This window comes from Sciurus vulgaris (assembly GCF_902686455.1).
Source record: "Sciurus vulgaris genome assembly, chromosome: 6".
In the NCBI taxonomy this organism is placed as follows: Eukaryota; Metazoa; Chordata; class Mammalia; order Rodentia; family Sciuridae; genus Sciurus; species Sciurus vulgaris.
In genome coordinates this window covers 61905132-61917825 of record NC_136466.1, presented here as the reverse complement: position 1 = coordinate 61917825, position 12694 = coordinate 61905132, and the positions used below count along the sequence as shown (strand labels likewise).

At 53.4% G+C, this 12694-nt stretch overlaps 2 protein-coding genes and 2 long non-coding RNA genes across 9 annotated transcripts in view; 3 read left to right on the top strand and 1 right to left on the bottom strand.

The window, feature by feature from the left end:
* The window catches only part of LOC306664098, a 114589-nt gene that overhangs the window by 45153 nt on the left and 56742 nt on the right, over positions 1–12694 (top strand). The window lies entirely within an intron of this gene.
* Positions 1–12694, bottom strand: part of LOC306663430 (platelet-derived growth factor receptor beta-like) — a gene marked incomplete at its 3' end in the record, with an annotated part of 90171 nt that overhangs the window by 38915 nt on the left and 38562 nt on the right. The window lies entirely within an intron of this gene.
* The window catches only part of LOC306664088 (platelet-derived growth factor receptor beta-like), a 56792-nt gene that overhangs the window by 17193 nt on the left and 26905 nt on the right, over positions 1–12694 (top strand). The window lies entirely within an intron of this gene.
* LOC306664099 lies at positions 1393–4719 on the top strand. Its single transcript, XR_013764642.1, has 4 exons — positions 1393–1515; positions 2672–2794; positions 3579–4182; positions 4585–4719. It is a non-coding gene; the product is annotated as an uncharacterized lncRNA (long non-coding RNA).

Below are 12694 nucleotides of genomic sequence, written 5' to 3'. Positions count from 1 at the left end.
TAGCTGGAATTACAGTCATGGTCCACTGTGCCTGCGCTTCTTTCAAAACTTTTGTTTTTGTCAATATCTTCACATTCCTCCAGTTGACTTTAGGTAAATGCATTAAATTTGAATGAAAACAGCAAACTGATAATAATAAGCAGTTTCCTTTGCCTGCTTTATGGATACTGGGCTCCATAATAAGGTTAAGTTTGAAAACAGCAGTTGTGCTCTTGTTACCTGCCATGTGACAGAGGTATCCCCTCACTTGTCCTTGTGACAGCCCTTAGAGGTGGGTGCTGGTTCACAGACGGGGAAGGGGAGGCCCAGGGAATCCACGTCACCTGCAGTGGAGGCAGGAGGAGGACCCAGGTTCACAAGGGGCCGACCCTCAGCAGTCAGGCCCATGACCTCTCCCACCTTCAGCTTGTGTATTGGCCCCGCGGGCCTCATGGGAAGCCTGAGCCTCCTGGGCCTGTGCCCACACGCCCTCCCCCAGGCCCCATCTACATCATCACCGAGTACTGCCGCTATGGCGACCTGGTGGACTACCTGCACTGCAACAAGCACAGCTTCCTGCAGCACCACTCGGACAAGCACTGCCCGCCCAGTGCAGAGCTCTACAGCAACGCCCTGCCCGTGGGGCCGCCCCTGCCCAGGAAGGAGGAGGCGGGCACCTGCACAGCCCCTCGCACCTTGTTCCTGCAGGACAGGGAGCTGGGGCTGTGGGGTGGGGACAGTGACTGTGGGAGCCGGGGCTGTTTCTCGTCAACCCGCCCTAGACCAGGGAAGGACAGGAGTGGTGGGCATAGTGGTGGGATCTGCTGCCCCCTGCTATCTGCCCCTGTGTGCCAGTGTCTAAGACATTGACATTTTCCTGTCCTTACCAGCATTGACAGATGTCCTTCCCATCTTTAGGCTGCCCACACAGACACACTTGTGTATAGTCCGCAACTCTGGTGAACCAAGGCCACAGGCAGAGTTACCAAGGGCACACCTTGCTGCCCACCCTGGGTCATGGCCGGACCCCTGTGGGGCGTGGCTGGTGTGCAGGAGGGCCCCAGACAGGCAGCTCTGTGCCCACCCCTCTTGTGACCTTGTCCTGGGCACTGTGACCTCCCCTGCCTAAGAGCTCTTTGAGGACACTTACTGGGTCTTATGTCATCATGGCAGCCCCAGTGCCAGCTCAGGGCCATACAGGTGAGTCAGAGGACAGAACCCGTGGTCACTGTGTTGTGACAGACTCAAGGACAATGAGAGAATGAGCGAGAGAAGAAATCCACCAGTGACAGGCCTCTTGGGTCCCCAGAGTGAGCAGGATAGGGGGAAGGAAGGAGAAGGCCTGTGACCTTCCTGTTATGTTCCTCTTGCCCAGCCATGTGTCCCTGACTGGGGAGAGCGACGGTGGCTACATGAACATGAGCAAGGATGAATCAGTGGACTACGTGCCCATGCTGGACATGAAAGGAGACGTCACATATGCAGACATTGAGTCCTCCAGTTACATGGCCCCCTATGATAACTACGTTCCCTCTGGTGGGTGGCACAGTGTGCTCACACCTGCACACACTTACACTCCTGCAGTGATGTGCTCTTTCCAAGCCCTTCACAAGCTCACCCAGGCAGCGATGCTAGAGGAAGATGGCCTTGCACCCATTCCATAGAACTGGAAACTTAGGCTGGACACCTGCCCAAATTGCTATATAGTGGGGTCTCAATATGAACCCCCATTAATGGATCCAGAGGCATGAACACAAAACTCCAGGACGGGAAGAGCTAGGGGTGGGGCTGGGGCACACCTGGCCTCCTGGAACCTGCAGAAAAAGAGATCAGCTCTGAACTGGCCCCAGGCTGGTCTAGTGTTCCTAAGAAACACTCAACCAGGCAAGGCTAAGCAATATACGTATACATATACATATACATGTACATGTGTATGTATATGTATATTTTTTATTTTTTATTTTTGTGATTGAACCAAGGGGCTCTCTACCACTGAGCTACACTGAGGTACATTCCCAGGTTTGGAGGTTTTTCTCGGGGTTTTTTTTGTGTTTTTTGAGACAGGGTGTCACAAAGTTGTTGAGAGTCTTGCTAAGTTGCTGAGGCTGGCCTTGAACTTATGATCCTCCTGCCTCAGCTTCCTGAATATCTGGGATTACAGGCATGTGCCACCATACCAATTCTAAACTTTTTTTTTCTGGCTGTTGAGGACATTGGTAAAGCAGGAGAGTTTTAGGCTAGACAGGAACAACCATCTTGTCAGGCAAGACCTAGAAAATCAGGAGCCACATGACTTGGACATTCAGCCCCACAAGCCAAAAGGCAGGGTCCTGTGGGCCACCAGGGTACATGAGGTGATCTGTGATCTCACCCAGTTTCTGAGAGACCTATCCGGCCACTTTGACCAAGGAGTCCCCAGTGCTTAGCTATACAGATCTTGGGGGTTCAACTACCAATTGGCCAACAGCATGGAGTTCCTGGCCTCTAAGATGTAGGTTGGTCATGGTGGGGCAGTTTGGAGCTGTGGCGAGTGGGTCACCCAGACAGCCAGATTCCTCCAAGGACCTGGTCCTATCAAATAACTACCTCCCCTCTGGGGGGAGGAAGACTGGACAGGGGCTGTTTTCCCCAAACCCTGACCATGGAGGGCTTCCCACAATCCTCCTAAGGTGTCTGCTCCCCTCTGACCCAGGGTGTTCATGGAGACCCAGTAGCCAGGAACGTGCTCATCTGTGAGGGCAAGTTAGTCAAGATCTGTGTCTTTGGCCTGGCTTGGGACATCATGTGGCACTCAAACTACATCTCCAAAGGCAGTGTGAGTACTTACCAGGCCCTGGGGATGGTGGCCATGAGCCTCTGACCCAGGAACAGGTTCCCTCCTGACCAACATGGCTGCAGCCCTTAGCACCTCAGCACAGTACTCTGAGTGGCCTGTCCTGCTCATTAATATGGTCATTGCCTGACCAGCTGTGTGCATATTTACAGGACTAGGAGCTAGCTACGCCCAGAGTGGGAAAAGGGAAACACACCCAGGTCCACTCCTCACAGCAGGGCTGAGGGACCAGCTGCAGGGGGACCAGGGAGGGGCAGGAAGGGGATGTGCAGATCAAATCTGTTGTCCCAGGAGTGATGGGCAGAGGAAGAAATCCAGGTGTCAGGGTAAAACAAGTCATTGGTCACAGGCAGGAGTGGGATGGGCTTGCTTAAAATGTGACCACCCGGCCTCCCACCCATCTTCCTGCTTCCTGTGAACCCCACAGTGGAGGGGCTCTGGACCCCCGGGATCAAAGGCAGCCATGAGGAGATCTAGGAAGTTCTAGGAAGAACTAGGCTTGGCATGTCTCTGGCTCCCCAACCCCTCTTCTCAACCCAGGGGCTTTTCCCCATGGATAGGAGCTGCCAGGTCCCTAGCTGATGAGGAGGAAGGCTCCCTGCTGTCTGGCAGGAATGGGATGGACCTGGAGCTGTGGGGAGCAGAGCTGGGAGGAGGAGTGAGGCACTGGCCCTGGAGCTGCTGGACCTCCTCCTGCTGCCCAGGTGCGAGTGGCTGGGAAGTGCCACTGGCCCCCCTGTGCACTCAGTGCTGCTCCTGCCCACAGACCTTCCTGCCTCTGAAGTGGATGGCCCCAGAGAGCATCTTCAACAGCCTCCACACCACCCTGAGCGACGTGTGGTCCTTCGGGATTCTTCTCTGGGAGATCTTCACTTTGGGTGGGCTGCCTCTTCCCTGCCCTCAGGGGCATGACCTTTCCCTCCACCTCAAACCTAGTGGGACTGTGGGCAGGGCACTGGGAGATGGGTCTGGGGACCTGTGGCTCTCCATCTGAGCCTGTAGGGGAGCCTATTGGCTCAGCTGTTCCTTGATTCTCTGTCCTGAGGAGTGCCGTGTCTCCCGGGAGCCCAGGAAGGAGCTCTGATTTTCCAATGCCAAGGACACTGCACCCTCGCCCACCAAGACCAGAGTAACTGTCCCTGTGCTGTAGAAGGGGCACCCTGCTCCCTTCTACACCCCTGAGCCTGTGGATCCCTTGCCTCTGCTCCTTGGAGGGTGGCAGCCCTCGCCAGGAGCTGCCCACGGACGAGCAGCTCTAATGCCATCGAGCGAGGTTGCTGCATGGTAACCCTCACCCTCACCCTGCTCACGCTCCCGTGAGAAGTGAGTGGGGCCTCGTGCATGGGGAGATTTCAAAATGAACACGGTGGGTACAAGACTCTACCAGCTTCAACCGAAGGGATATATTAGCTCAGAGATCTGGAAAATTCTAGCTGTACCTGGCTCTGGGTTTCACGAGCATCAGGAATCTCTTCTGCCCTGGGCTCTGCTTGCCTCTGTGCCAGTCTCACTGTCAGGCGGGCAGTGCCCACATGGAGGCCGACACTGCGAGCTATGACTTGCACTGCCAAAGTCCCAGAACTGACCTCTGATGGCTCAGCTGGGGTCATATGCCCGCAGGTTCTGCCTCTGAGGCAGGAGGATGAACTCCTCTGGGCTACACCTGGGTCACGATCTCACTGACGTGTTGTCGAATCCAAAGAGCCACATTTTGGGGTGATACTGGCTGCCATGCCCCCTGACATCCTGGTCCTTGCTCATCTTGTTCTCAGGGGCAGTGGCTGCAGGTCCCAGAGCTGCCCCATGCCACCACCAGAGCCAGAGACCCTGACCGTCTCTTCTGTCCCTCCCCATCTGCAAGATCATGCAGAGGTGCTGGGAAGAGCAGAGCACTCCCATCCAGAGTCAGATCCTGTGATACCAGACTTGGTGTGCTGTGCTGGCATTTGGGGGAAACAGCTTCCTTCACTCTGGGTCTCAGTTTCTCTGCTGATTCTGGAAGAGATGGGCTATGGCTGAGCTTACACCAGGAGCAGCAAGAAGGGGCACTGACTGATCTGGCTCTAGGAGGAGGGGCTGCCACCTTTGCCCCCGTGCCAACTCCTGGGGCTCCTTCAGAAGTGTGAACAACCCCAGGCCACGTGACTTCTAGTACCCAAGCACTCAGACCCTGCTGTTGGCTCCTCAGGGGCCAATGGGGCCTCCTGGGGCCTAATCCCCTGTCCTATCTAATGATAGGGCAGGGTGAGGAGATGCCCATCTCTCTGGCACAGGCACAGCCTTGTCCTTAGCTCCACTCCTCATCTCCTCCCACCTTGGGTTTGCCCTGGGGTGACTGAGATGGAGGGGACTTGTCATCATCTCTTAGAAAGGGACACTGAGGCCCCACCAGAGGAGGTTAGGAAACTGCTTAGCATCCCCAGCATGCTGGATGCTCCTGTGGGGTTCCAGTCACACTTCGAGGGTGCTCCTTGCTTTGTACTGTGCCTGGTGGCCCTGAAGTCTGGTTGTAGGAGGTAGAGGTGTCTCAAGTTCACCCAGAATGCAGAGTATTAAGAAGACTCATGGTGCTTTCTATTTTGTTTTATGACAAGATGTAGTTTCAGTATGGGGACAGCTTTGGAGAGAGGACCATCTGGAGCCTGGACTTGCTGTTCAGACAGGACCTAGCACAGCTAGAGAGAGAGCTCCCCTGGAGACCATAGGGACCCTGTCCCCATACAATTTCAGCCCCCATGCAATTTTCAGTGCTAACAGTGCACACAGGCCTTAGAGGGTCTGAAGGCCCTTTTTGTTCTGTCAATGAGACTAACATCCCAAGACCTTGGTTGACAGTAAAGAGGTTTCAGCTTAGAGTCCCAACAGCTTGAGTGTGAATGCTGGCCCTGTTTTATGTCCTGAGACAGTGCTTCACTTCTCTGAACCTCAGTTTCCTTTTCTATTAAACAAAACCACTAAAAGTCCTTCTATTAGGGGAGTGTTATGAGGATTAAGTGATATAATGCCTCAGAATACAAGGGATGGAGATGCTGGGGAATGTTGAAATGTGGGGCCATCTAGACCTGCTCTAATGTCCCAGCTCCTGCACCCACCCTTGTTATGAGGTAGGGCAATGATGTAACCTCTCTGAGCTGCACTTTCCTCCTGGGGTAGGACTTATGTGGCCTTCACAAGGACTCACTGAGCAGAAGTATGCAAAATTGGAATCACAGAAATCTCTTAGAGTTGTTACTCTCCTACTGTGACCCCCCCCGCCCCTCACTCACTTGCCTTCTTCCTCTTGCTCCACCGTTGAATGAAGTCACACCTCTTCTAACCATCTCCTGTGACAGTTCCTCCTGACTCCAAAGAACCAGAACAGAAGCAGAACCCTGCCCAAGCCCCAGGTGGAGTCCCAGCTGGAGTTGGAGACACCAACAGATTCAGGCTACCCTGGGTCTCAGGCTGAGGCAGAGGACAGTTTTCTGTAGGGTCTGGCCCTCACCCTGCCTCACCTGAAGCTCCCCGTCTGCCTCCCAGTACCCAGCCCCCCTGGCCTGGCATCTTGTCAGTCATGCTGCACCTTCCAGCTATCTCCATGTGGAAGACGTGTGTCCCTGACACGCTGCGCTCCAAGCCCCGGGGCTGGTTAAGGAGACCAGAGGACTGCAGGGACCATGACCAGCCTCTGCCTAGGGGAGGCCATGTGACTGAGCCAGGCTCCTTCCCAGGGGTACCAGTTCCCTACTATGTAAGATGACAAGTTGAGCTTGGTAGTTCACAGTCTATCTGGGATCTCCCCAGCTGACAAGTGGGGAGGCTGGAATCTGAGGAGGATCCTGGGTGAATGAGGTGGACAGTAACCTCTCTCTATAGTCAGCTAGTCCTCAAGGAGCTGCAGGCTCGTCCCTACACTTCCATCTGCCCACAGGCTGGGGAAGGGACCCCGCACCCTTGGCTCCTGGCTAAGCTGGGGCCTGCCTTGGCCAGTGTTGCTTCACTCTTAAGTCACCTCCCCTGACACTTGTCTCTGCTTTCCCAGGCCTGAGCTGGTCTGGGGCCAACCATGGCTGGCTGTAATTAGCACTGGCAGCTGACCCAAGTACAGAACTCCTGGACTGCAGACCATGCCCAGACACTTGGGGCACACTGGCTGTGGACAGTGCCCAGGTCTTCCAGGACCCTTTGATTCTGAAGCTTTTCCTCATCATCCTTAGTTTGTAGGTCCAGCTGACCCTGCATCTGTGACAAATGTGTTGATGTGTCAGTATTATGTCCACATGTATTCACCCTATAGTGACCCTGACTCTGCATTGGTCCTGCTGAGACCTTGGAGGAATCTCTTGCCTTTTCTGGGCTCATTTTCCCTTTGAAGAATGAGCAAGGTGGACTCTTCACTCTGAGTGCCCTGTCAACACTAATATTCTAGAATATTCCTGGAGTTTGCAAGCTTTTCCAGGTGAAGAAAGTCCGAGTACCCTAAATCAACTTCTTGGGGCTGCCAGCTCTGGGGAGATTTCAGATGACACATATCATTCCAGGCACTCAGGAAGGTGCCCTTTCTCAGTCCCAAATACAGCCATGTGGACCTTGATTTGGAGTGACAGTCACTGCTCAGCAAAGGCTCAAGCAGTTGTTCCAGTGACATGGGCAGAGCATGAGACCCCTTTCCTCACCCAACAATTGAACTCTAGAGCTTTCCTGAACAAGGGGGTGGGAGGGAAGTCATCACCTCATGCAGCTCACCACTGCCACCAAAGTATGTGCCAGAGACAGGAATGGACACTAAAGATGATCGTGTGCCATGAAGGACAAGAGCCTTAGGATGGGCACCCCAGGAAAAGGGGCACAAGAGCAGGGGCACCTTGGGGGCAGTGGCCTGGTGGGGTATGGCTTTGTCTATGCCCAGGTCTGGTGGTGACACCTCACTGGCCCTCCAACCAGTAGACATTGGACAGTACCAGGGCAGTGAGGGATATGTCCATGATCTCCAGGAGGGGGAGAGCTGGCCAGGGGATGAGGCAAGTTCAGCCGTCCTGGGAACAGTCCCCATGCTGGTTGGCGTCTCCAACCCCAGGCCCCCACAGACTCCCCCAAGGAGTCAATTCTCACTACGGTACCAAAGAAGTAATCACCTAGGTTTACAAGTATTTTAGGACTCACACTAACTCACTTTTATACATCAAAAGTGCTACTTTGTATGCTGTTCAGTTTTCGTATCTGTGTATTTTTTATAAGGGAAAGATTTTCTTTTTTTTTTTTCATTTTGTTTTAAACAAGCGCATTTAATAAAAGAAGTAAAACTCAACAAATAAACGACCTAACACTACAGCTCAAAGCCCTAGAAAAAGAAGAACAGACCAGCACCAAAAGTAGTAGAAGACAGGAAATAGTTAAACTCAGAGCTGAAATCAATGAAATTGAAACAAAAGAAACAATACAAAAAATTGACAAAATAAATAGTTGGTTCTTTGAAAAAATAAACAAAATTGATAAACCTTTAGCCACACTAACAAAGAGAAGACGAGAGAAAACCGAAATCACTAAAATTCGGAATGAACAAGGAAATATCACAACAGACACGACTGAAATACAAAACATAATTAGAAGCTATTTTGAAAATCTGTACTCCAACAAAATAGAAAATTTCGAAGACATCAACAGGTTTCTAGAGACATATGAATTGCCTAAACTGAACGAGGAAGACATATACAATTTAAATAGACCAATTTCAAGTACTGAAATAGAAGAAGTCATCAAAAGCCTACCAACAAAGAAAAAGTCCGGGAAAGATTTTCATATGAACCTGGTGTTTCCACTCACAGCCTCTGTAGGTCTCTCTTGGATTTGGGTCCCTGTCCCTGGGCTGGTGGTATGGAGTGAGGGGCAGTCAGACATCATCCTGACAGATCCTTTCAGCTCTGGTCTCATTTCCCTCTTCTACAAAAGGGATTTCATTTCTCCTACCCCTTGTTAGTGAAGGGCGACCTTGAACTTGAACTTGGTTTCCCAGTGTGAGGTGAGGAGGCCTTTCTTCCTCTATAGTGCCTGAACAACTCAATAATGGGTAGGAGAGCTTGGATCCCACAGGCCTGTTCAGAGGCTCCAATGCTAAAGAGCCCTTCCTGTCCCTCTATTAAACCACTCTGTGCTTTGCCTTTATCTACTAAGCTGGGTCCTCCTCCCACCACCTCCACTCTGCCTGTGGGCCTGACTAGGCTACTCTGCCTGGTGAGAGGCCTGGATTCTAGGTCAGGGCGAGTCACATTTCAGACCTATAGGAGCAGGGCAGACATTGCATGCAAGAGCCCCCGAGAGTAAATAGGAGAAAGGTAGAGGAGAGAGAAGATGAAGCGGAGAGAGGAAGGAGAGTGTGGCTAGGGAGAGGCCAGAGGAGGAAATGGAGCACCAGACTGTGGCTCTGAGGCAGACTCTAGCCAGGCGGGTCAGCAGAGCACAGACTGCTGGCCCCAGAGCCCTCACTGCTGCAGTAGCTCAGTGGCTTTTTGGCAGGCAGAAGGTGGCCATCCTGGTTCCTTCTGGCAAGCTCAGTAATGGCCATAAGCTTCTCTGCAGAGCCTGGACTTGTTAGCTACTGGTTGCACAGTACCGATGGGCAATAGGGCCTCTGCGGCAGGGGCAGCTGCTGGGCGAAGCCAGGGGTGCCTGGCCCTCCGCCTGGCTGTTGGGTGGATCCCCTGAGTTATAACCAGGTTTCAGCTGACCATTTGCTCGCTCTGTGTGGCCTCAGATCATCGGCCCCTGTCTCTGAGCAGGGGACAGGCATCTGTGTTTGGTCCTAGGTGAAGGGTGCCTTGTTTTGGAGCTGCACATCTCCTGGACTATCTCCAGGAGTCTGTGGTTGTGGTTACAAATGGGCAGAGGATAGGACTGTGAGGCAGCTCTGAATCAGTTTCCTTGCAGCCAACATGACTCAGTGGCAGCTGAGTCATATCAGGGTAACTCCTCCAGCTGAAGGGCCTGGCCACACAAAGCCCCAACTCCTGGGTAGACCTGGATCCACAGGACACCCGAACTCCTCATACCACTTCATACTACTAGCTGTGGCATAAGTCCAATAAGGCAAGACCTGGATCTGCCCCGGAAAGAGAATAAGCAACCTTCCTTACACATGGGTTTGTCTTTGCTCCATGGGAAAGCCCTGCTCACAGGACAGGAGAACTCCAGGCTTGCTCCTCCTGGGACCTTGGATGCATTATAATGCACATCTGACCCCAGTACCCTCATGGTAGTGGAGAAAACAAGGCCACAGAGAGGAGGGAGGATAAAAGCCTGGCTGCCATTTAGCCAGGAGGTAGTGCCGCCGGCTGCCGGGTTGCTTCATTCAATGTTCTGTTTCTCCCTCTCATCAGGCCTAGGAACCTAGTTCACGTAACATGAGAGACGAGACTGCAGTGATCCTGGCCGGACCATTTGGGCGATGTTGTCAAGGGCAGGATGGGAGCCTGGGCCTGGCAGACTTCCAGACTGGTTCTCAGGGAGGTCAAGTGCCCACCCAAGGGGCAGAGCCAGGGGTCCCGGAAGCCTGGGCTCCAAATCCTGTCTCCATACTGTGTGACCTCTCTGGGGCCTGTGCCCCAAAAAGAAAGTATAGAAAAGGCTGGTTGAGAGGGAACAGCTAGGTGAACCTGAGGGCTAGGTGGAAATAATAAAACACGTTGGGAGAGGACCTGGACCTCCAGGCCCCTGTGCAGAACAGCTCCAGGGGTCTGGGGTGACCTAGGTCAGCCTGTGCCTGGTTGTGCCCAGGGAAAATGGGTGAGCTGGAATTTTCCTCCCAGACAGATGAGCCACTTGGAGGTCACATTTCTTCCACCACCCCACTCTCTGCCTGGGTCCTTGTTCCTGGAAAAAGAGGGAAACTCTGAAAAAGTTGGTTTTGCTGCCAGAGTTAAACTCTGGCAAGTTGCTCTGGACTTCTGGAGGAAATCTGCTGTAAAAGCCCATAAACAAGTTAGAGAAAGAAGAGAGATGTGCAGCCAGGCGTGGTAGCATACTCTTGTATCCCAGGAACTCCAGAGGTAGAGGCAGGAGGATTGCAATTTTGATGCCAGCCCCAGAGATTCAGTGAGGCCCTAGCCACTAAGCAAGACTCTGTCTCAAAAAAAAAAAAAAAAAAAAAAGGAAAGTGAGTGGGTGGATGAGCTCAGTGGTATAGTTCCCCAGGTTGAATTCCCAGTACGAAACAAACAAACAAAACAAAAAGAGAAGAGCAGCAAACTATGACTTCCTTGGCAAGATCAAAGCCCAGAATGCTTGACCAGGCAGAACTACCCCACTGTGCAATTCAGTGCTCTCCAGGCCGGGTCCCAGCTCCACTGAACCATGTGCCAGGTCCAGAGGGCACATCCCTCCCAAGGTGTGAGAGCGTGTCCCTGTTGGTGGTCCCATCCCCTCCTCACATAAACCTGGGGTCGGAGTGAGGGGAGACTAGCCTGGACCAGGAAACTGAGACTCGGAGCCAAGGAGCGGCCTGCTCAGGGTCAAGACAGGGTGATGGCCTTGCACCGTGTCGCTCAGGGAGTGTCTCTGTCCAGTTCCTGTGTGGGAGGTGCTGCTGTCAGGGTCACGCAGGTGGAGGGGCAGGCTGAGCCTGGGATCAGGGTGCGGTCACCTGCTTCAGGTGTGGGCACATCCTAGGATAGGCCTGCAGTTCTGGGGTGCTATGGCCCGTGGGGGTACCCACAGTTAGGAACAACATCTGCCTCAGCTGCTTCGGGGCCTCAGGGATATCACAGAGCCAGGACTGTCTCCAGCACCCCCACAGCCCTGCGCATGGTGTCCCTGCTGCTCTCCCCAGCAGCTCCCTCCGCCTCAGCTCAGGGCTCCTCCTGCTCCTGTCAGGCCTCCCAGCAGTCTGCCCCTTGCCAGCTCCCTGACTTGACTTTGCCGCTCCACAGTCTCTTTCTGGCTTTAGGCTTTGTGCTGATCACTACAGGGAACCAGAAACCTCACAAATGTGGGGAAGTAGCAAAGTTTCTAGAAAATCACAGAATTCTCAGAGTCCTGTTTCCCTTGAAGGGCAAGATGGAACTTCCCACATCTGAGCTTCTCTTCGTTCTTAGTGATCTGCCTAAGTATGAGAATGACCTTGGCCGTCCCTTGCTCAATCACCTTCGGTAATGTCCCATGGTCCAATAAAGTGCTCATGTGGTCTTCAAGGCCCTCCCTGACCTGGTTCCAGGCTCCCCTGCAGCCTCGCCAAGACCCGTCCTCCCATCTGTGGGTCACAAATCCTCCAACCCTGCTCCTCTGTCGGTGCTGTGCTCTCCCCTAGAACGCCGCCCCCGCGGCGTCTGCATCTGAAGATCAGAGGACTGCTCAAGCTTTCAGTCCTTCTTTGTGCCCTTGTGGGCCTTCATATTTGCTCAGTGCCTGAGCCTCTGCTGCACTGTGGACTCTCTTGTTGCCTGGTCTTCCCATGCCGTTTCTCCTACTCCCTGAGCCTCTCCCAACTCCTCAGCTCATATGGGATGTTCCTTGATTCCCTCTTCAGTGCTTCCAGGACCTCCTGCCACTCCCCGGATGGTTCCTCTCCTGGTAACAACAATCCTCTGTGAGTTTCAAAAGGGAGGGGCGTGTCTGTCCTACTCACCAGTGTCCCCAGGGCTGGGCACAGAGTAACTGCTCTGTAAATGCTGAGTGTACTTAACCTGCATTATTGTCTCACTGGATCCAAGCCAACAACCCTCTCCCTCCACAGATGAGGAAATGAGGCCTGAAGGCCCAGTGCCTGTCTGTGCTCACACAACTGGGAGCAAGGAGAGCAAATCCTGGTCTAGCTGGGCCCTAACCCCATGTTGTTCGACTTGACCCTCCATGTCCCTGAGAGCCTGGCAACTGATGAAGGTCAGTGGTTGAACCTGTTGGTCCCAAATGTAG